Source organism: Gopherus evgoodei, chromosome 23, assembly GCF_007399415.2.
Source record: "Gopherus evgoodei ecotype Sinaloan lineage chromosome 23, rGopEvg1_v1.p, whole genome shotgun sequence".
NCBI lineage: Eukaryota > Metazoa > Chordata > Testudines > Testudinidae > Gopherus > Gopherus evgoodei.
Window position 1 is genome coordinate 4468595 of NC_044344.1, and position 7887 is coordinate 4476481.

The 7887-nt window shown below is 41.1% G+C and overlaps 1 long non-coding RNA gene across 1 annotated transcript; it reads right to left on the minus strand.

The window, feature by feature from the left end:
* Nucleotides 1–1608: 1608 nt before the first annotated feature.
* On the minus strand, nucleotides 1609–5770 carry LOC115638884. The gene is made up of 4 exons (XR_003997538.1): nucleotides 5336–5770; nucleotides 4442–4521; nucleotides 3564–3701; nucleotides 1609–2399 (listed from the first exon to the last, which is right to left on the minus strand). It is a non-coding gene; the product is annotated as an uncharacterized LOC115638884 (long non-coding RNA).
* Nucleotides 5771–7887: the final 2117 nt, after the last annotated feature.

Genomic DNA, 7887 nt, shown 5'->3' on the forward strand with positions numbered 1-7887 from the left:
CTGACATGAGTTACAAAAATGAGTTGTTGCCACTGTTAGTTCTGAAGAAGGGGGAGTCAGATTCTACTCTGGCTCAGGCATCATGAACAGAATTCTTAACGAAGTTCCAAGTGCAGAATCATTTGTACTGGTGGTCATGATCCCAACTTGACTGGCAGAATGTACTTTGAGTTTGAAAGTAGTTACAAAGAAAATAATTTTGCTTGTAGCCTGAATGACTTCATCGTGGAAGCCATAAAGATACGATAAGCATGGCACCTTAAAAGGCCATAGTTTCAGAGTCACTATTCGGAATATAACTGCATATTAGCAATATTTTTCAGATTGCTCATACTGCTGCTACTTTATTTTAAAATATAAATAAATAAAATTAAAATGAGAAAAAAATTACACAGGAATCAAAGCTTCTTATGCATGATTGTAAATTATACCAAATGCTCCAAGAGAACATGAAACTTTGTCTAGATTAAAAAATGCTTGAATTTAGGTCAAGCTTAGCTAATGGCCTATGTGACATTGCAAAGTGTTAGAGCAAGGATGTATTTGGCTTCATGTATTTAGTGACTTGTAATGATTAGACTCACATAGCTGCATGGCATCTTAGTCTTTTCTTCCACCTCGTCTTCTAAAGCTCTTCCTTATATCTAATTTTGCCACTAATACCTGCTGCCTGCACCATTCCACTATGGAGAATGAAGGCTGGTAAAACTAGCCCATGAAATTGCCATTCTGAGTTCAGAGCCAATGGTAAGGACGTATTGTAATATATGTGATTCCAAACAGGGCAGGACTTGGGAAAGAAAATCTGTGCCCCTGGTTAGTGAAAATGCATCTTCAGAGTAGCTCCTTCTGTCGGAGATTTTGCCTACTTCCCCAGATGGTGGGGAGGAAGGGAGTCCTTGGATTTTAAATTGAAGTGTAATAACCCCGAGCCGTGACAGAGTCTAGGAACTACCACTTCAAAGCATGAGCTAAAGAAGGTTTTTGGGGTGGGGGCAATCTATCTGTTCTGTTTGTACAGTACCTAGCACAATGGGGGTCTTAGTGCATGACTAGGGCTCCCAGGTGCTGCTGATAATTATAAAGGGGTAACTCCATTAGCTGGTAGCAGTCTGAGACTCTTATCCTCAGCCTGGACCAGCCACTACGAGAGAGGCACAGTGTGGGCCATGAGGATGTTCTGCAGCTCCAGAACTCTCTTTACTATTCTCAGTCTCTCCCTTCAAAAGGGTATTCTTCATTTTAGACCCAAAGTCACTTCCTTCCCGACAGGATCTGGTGGTATCTGCCTCTCTTTTGTTACTGTAAATGGTTACTAGCATGAAGGAGTGAGTATAGGTGTTATTTAAGATGAAGACATTAATCTGACTTCCTATAAAGTGTTGCATATGATTATTTCCTTCAGATCCCTTGTTTTGGGTCTCATTATGTCCCACATTCAGGAAAGATGATCCAAGCTGCCAGCTCCCAGACCTCTCAAGTTTACCTCCTTTGAATTAACATAAGCATCCTTTTTAGGCAAAGAGGCAGTGTTGGCTCCTGGCCACGACACTTTATTGGGAATTAGGAGAACCAAGCTCTATCCCCAGCTCTGACACTGACCTGTTGTGTGAGCTTACACAAATCACTTCACTTATTTTTCAGCTTTTCTTTCTTGTCTGGTTCCATGTAGGTGTTACGGACAGGAGCTGTCTCTTAGCGCATCTGTACAATGCTTAGCATGCTGAGGCCTTGATGTCAGAAGGGCCCTCTCTATGGCACTGTAAAAATAATTAAGCATTGCTTGGCTTTTTGTTTCAGTGAGACTTTTAAAACCACACTCTTCTTTTTTTTTTTTAAATCTCTCTCCCTTTAAATTATCCCAACTGGGCAGTGCTGAACTTTTGGTTTCCTGCCCTAAAGTCAATGATGCTTAGAAACCTGCTAGACAACATGTAGGTATTTCTAAAAGGTGTAATTTCCCCTCACCCAAAAAACAGTTTTGTTCCCTGGTAGTAAATGGCGTGCACCCCCCAAAGCAAGGTAGGAATGTTAGCAGAGGGGCAGGGCTGGAGTGTCATATCCCACCCTGACCCACAAAATGGGAAAATGGAAATACCTATCCTCCAATATAGTGAGTTCTCCAATGTAATGAGCCATAGGTTTTAACCTGTTCCACTCCACGTAGGGTCACAGAACACGATTTTCCCCACTGAAATCCACATTAGCTTCTAGTATCCTGCAGGGGGGAAGTTGGGCCCCAGACAGCAATCAGCAAAGTCAAAGTCTCTGTTTGAATAGGAGCTTCTGCTATCTTTGTAGTGTGGTGCTTTAAAAGGAGAAAAACAAGAACTTTGCCTCTGCTTTTCATCAACTCCATCCACCAAGAAACAATTCTTTCTTACGTCTCTGTCCTTCTCCTGTCCCAAACAGAAAACACATTACCAACACTGCTGGATTTTCAAGGAACACCTACTTTTTTTTTTATTAATAACATTTCTTCAAAATAAGAGGCAACTGTACACTAAAACAGACCTCTGCACCAGTGTTTATATCTAATTAGGAGATTTACTTTCATGCTTGACAGAATATAGGTTGGATCCTGCATTTCTACCATCCACAAAGCTTGTAGCATGGTCAAGTGATAAGTGTTTGGAGCTATGAATCACCATAGATGGGTACTAATGACTTGGACAAGTCTTTTCATCTCCCACTGCCTCATTTTCCCAGTCTGTAAAACACTGATTCCCTCTTGCAAAACCCTTTGAAAGAGTTGTATAAAAAGCACTAGGTAAGTACACATTATTATTCATTAAACAATGTCATTAATAGTTGCAGTGTTGTTGTCACCATGTTGGTCTCAGGAGATTAGAGAAGCAAGGTGGATGAGGTAATATCTGACCTGAAGAAGAGCTCTGCATAAGTTTGAAACCTTGTCTCTCTGCGAACAGAAGTTGGTCCAATAAAAGATATTGCCTCACCTACCTTGTCTTCTAATGTCATTAATGACTTGAAAGGTAGCAACTGAAATATCCTAAATGCCTTCACTTTTCTTTAACCACTTGACTCAGATAAGTAGTAGGTCAGTTTTGTCTTCCTGGTTCTGTCTAATTTAAAACAATAAAGTCAAGGAATATCATGTGTCATCCTAAAGCAGGAATGCAATGAGTTTGCTTGTGGTATGAAACTGCTCTTTTACAGATGAGAGTACTTTCAATGGACTTTTACAGTCAGACTGATTTTCCTTTCCCTTATGACCCTCGACTCCCACATTTTTGTAGCACGCTGCCTATACATTTCTGTCTGCAGCGTTTTATCCATGTTGGCCCCAGGATATGCAAGAGACAAGGTGGGTGAACTAACATCTTTTACTCTGAAAATCTACTCTGAAATCTTTTATTAGATCATCTTCTGTTGATGAAAGAGACAAGCTTTGAGCTCACAGAGCTTCACCAGACCTGAAGAAGAGTCCTGTGGAGCTTGAAAGTTTGTCTCTTTCACCAACAGATGATGATTCAATAAAATATATTACCTACCCACCCACCTTGTCTCTCTCATACATTTATGGACCATTACCAACTTACCTCTTTCTCTTCCCCACCTGCCTCCTCCACCAGGGGACATGTGGCTTCTGAAGGTCACATACTGGAAAATAGTTTTGCTGTTTCCTCATTTGTTCCGTGACACCGTCCTCCCCAATGGAGGAATGAGGGATAATCAGTCTATATAACAGGGAACATGCCCATATGAAATCCAGTTTAACAGACTTAGTGGGATGATCCTATATCAATAATAATAATAATAATAATAATAATAATAATAATAATAATAATAATAAAATAATAATAACAATAAATTAATCACAGAAAAATATATCAATACCTGACCATTAACAGAAAAATGTTTGACATGATCTACGTCCAGAGACCTTATAGATCAAGATGTTGAAAAGGCCATACTTAAGCACCTAAATAAGTGGACTAATTTTCAGATGTTCTGAGCACTCAGGAGTTCCCTAGTCCCCAGTCCTGCTACTATGGAAGCAAAACTTCCACTGACCATCCATCCTCTGAAAATCAGGCTATTTTATGGACACCACCACGAGCCCCCCAAAACAAAAACAAAAATGGAGGCAACACAGAGCCACTAGCTGTTTTTAAAAATCTTGGCCATCACTTATACCGGGAAATAAAATGTATATTTGGATGTTGCTTGGCTTTATATTCTAATCTTTTCCAAGCAGGGAATGTGCATGAATGTGTGTATGCGCATGGACCACATTGTTGGTGCTACTAGATAGCAAATAATAGATATCAAGAAGCTATGGGAAGGCGTTTTCTGTCTATGTATTAGATTTTTTTAGGATGGTAATACTGGAAACCATGCTTTCCCTATCTCTGTCTCTTACACTCGCTCACCCACCCACCCCATGCTTTGTATCAGATTGTGAGCTTGTACTTACATTGTAAGTTCTGCAGGGCAGCATCTTTTTTGTTGTGTGTTTATACAGCACAACAGGGTCCTGCTCCACAACTGCGGCTCCTAGGCAGGATGGTAATACAAAATAATTAAGGCCCTACTTGAATTGCGGGATGATGGGCAAATAATTGTGGATGAGTTGAGGACAAGAGGAAAATCACAGAAAAGTAATAATGGACCTTTATTAATTGTGGCAATTTGAAAAAGCCAGAGAAGATCTATTTGTTTAAGAAAAATTCGCTGAAACAATATAAACACTCAAGTTATACCTGATCTTTTTTTTTTCTTTTTGATAACCAGACATTTCGTTGCAGCCATTAATGTATGGGGCTGACAGGCCAAGCCCTAGACACTATCAGCTTGGATAAATGGGATTCTACTGACTAATGGGGGGAAAATGGGGGGAAAAGTGTGTATTGCAACCCCCAAAATATATGCAAAATTGCGGACTGTGCAATGTAAGCTAATTAAAATTAAAATTATGGTGGAAGCCTCATATTGCAGGATATACAATTTCTGCAATATCACAAATTAGGTAGGGCCTTAATAATAATAATAATTAATAATAATAATGATAAAGTATTTATTTATTTAATAAAAAATTGGCAGACACAGCAGAGAGGCCAAGAACTGCACGGGCTGTGAAGACTGAACTCCCCCAGTTATCTTTACAGAAAATCACACACATTGGGTCTGAGGCATGCTGGCAGGGCAAGCTACTTGGGAAACAGATAAACTGCATTTTGAATCCACTAGAGCTGTCAAACGGACAACTCTCGGGCAGTAAATTCACACAGCTGTCCCCCCCGAAGTTTTATGCGAATATGCAAATTAGTTGCGAATAGGCAAAACAGCTTAGTACATATTATTACCTAACCTGTCACGCAGGGAGCCGCACAACACTTGGCAGTTCTGCACACACGCACGCCTATGTGTTTATTTCTTCCTTTGGGGGGGAGGATGAGTGCTGGGTGGAAGATTTCCCCACATCTACTTCCCTAATTGCCCCAGTCTAGATCAGTGTGTCTTCTGGAACAGCTGTGATTAGTCTGAGTAGCAGATCTGCCTCTGAGCCTGGGTCTTCTTTTTTTTTTTTTTCCCTGTTAGTGAGCTGTTGTTTTGGCCCTGGGAAGCTTTGATGTGTGTGTGTGTCTCTCTTCTTCCGTGGTTTCTCTGTCCCTTGCCTTGCCACAGGGAGGTGAGGCTCGCTCGCTCAGAAGAGCTGGGGCAGATCTGGCAAACAGAAAATTGTTTTCTCCCACTGACCTCCTCCCTTCCACAGCTACAAGGGGATTGTGGGGCTGAGCGGAAACTCGACATTCTCTGACGCCTCCCCATGCTGTGGCTGCTATCGCGTTTGCAGAAGCAGCAGCTGCTGCTCCCTGTGCCTGAGATCAGGTCCCAGCCTCTTGCAAAAAAAAAAAAAAAAAAAGCCACCCAAGACATTATCAGGCAGAAAAGGGGAGGAGATGCAACAAAGGCGTCACCTAGGTCTCTGTTTCTGAGAATCCGCCCAGCCTGTGAAACCTCAGTGACTATATTGACAGGAAATGATCGGTGGCTTTTTTGGTACGTGGGTTCCCAGCGTCTAGCTTTGAGATTCAAGCAACGACATCCTGCAGTGTGTATGGCTGGGGTTTGGGGGAGGATGCAGGGCTGTGACTGTTTTGCTGAGAGATTGGGGAAAAGACAGAGAGTGATGAGGGAGAGAGGCAGATGTTTGTGGGGGCGAGAGACATGCCTTATATAAGGAGACAGAGCCTCATATTTGGGCATCCATCCCAGAACAAACCTACCCCTGGGATGGCCCTACCTGGAGAGGGGACCTGGTGCCTCCTAGAGACAAACACCTCAATCCACCAGCCTTCCTAAAGGAGATACCTTCAAACCCAACCTACGACCTTGTCTCAAATAGGGTGACCAGAAGTCCCATTTTTAAAGGGACAGTCCCATTTTTTGGGACTTTTTCTTATATAGGCACCTATTACCCCCCACTCACATCTGTTTTTTCACAGTTGCTATCTCGTTACCCTAGTCTCAAATATCCTGTATCACCAAGGACTGCCTGAGAACCCATATGCTTTGCTTCACAGAGTCCCACAAAATCTGTAGTCAAATCTCTCTCTTTTTCCTCACTACACCTATGCCATAGCTCAAAGCCTAATTTTGTCTGTCTCCATCCCTAGATCCTAGAATACTGATCTTCTGTCTATCCTAAACACCAGAGGGTTACTAACTCTCCTTAGAAAAACCACTCTCTTGTTTTATATAAGGACCATTCATACATCAGCTCAAACATTTCACATGCCATGGAAATCAAAATGGGCCTTGAACTAGGAAAGTTAAAATATGCTCCCAACTTTGCCCCCTTGCAACCAACATATTTTTAAGAAGGCAAATATAACATATAAAGTAAAATTCATGAATGGTGCAATATGCTTGATTTCAGTGCAATTACACTATGAATTAATTTGGGTTATAATGATTAATTTTTGACCTCCCCCCTATGCCCCGTGTATGAGAACTGTAGAGATGGAGTTAAATATAAAAGGAAAAGAGACCAGGAATCCCCTGCAGACCACTGTGAGATTTTTTGAGCTGCAAGCATCTTTTTAGACATGCTAGAAAAGATGATTGAGCTGTGTTTTTTGATGAGTTACAAAGAAAAAAAATTTCCGTTGTATCTTGAGAAATTTGCATGCACAATTCTCAGATGCTCAGCAGGTTTACTAAAAATGTGCTAATTATCTTATCAGAGGAAGCAACGATTTCCTCTGCTGATATTCTGTTGCCTTATCATGGGCACTGGCACTTCTAAATTGCTGTTAATATTATTCTTTAAACCATGTGTCCGTTTGGTGTGCAGTTAAAGAAAGGATTTGATGTTCTTGTTACACGCCCTGTTACTCATCACAAATTCTGAGGTTGTAACTTGTTACTCAGATTATAGTCACTAGTGAATCATAGATCGTCCCCTAGGAGCTGGCAGACAGTCAAATTCTGACACCGTTACTCTTTTAGAATTGCAGCACACTTCAGAAATAGTCTTGGTAAAGCCAGTGCAGCTACTTGTTCAGAAAGATGCTATCTAATTTGAGTCAGGGTGTTAGAATCCTTCCAGTCCAGAATATTTTGCACCTGATCCTGCTTTCCCTGGACATCTAATACTAAATTTGCCAAGATTTTCAAAAGCAATTCGTGATTTTCGGTGCCCCAATTTGTAGGGGCTCTTCTTGAGACATCTTAAAGATGGGACTGATTTTCAGAAAGTGCTGAGTCCCTCTGAAACGCCAGCTCCTTTAAGGTGCCTCAAATTGGACATCCAAAATCACTAGCTGCTTTTGAATATGTTGGACTGTTGGGTATGCAAGGAATAGAGGCTACACATAAATCTATTAACATGACATTTGTTGGCTGTTTTGTTTTAAA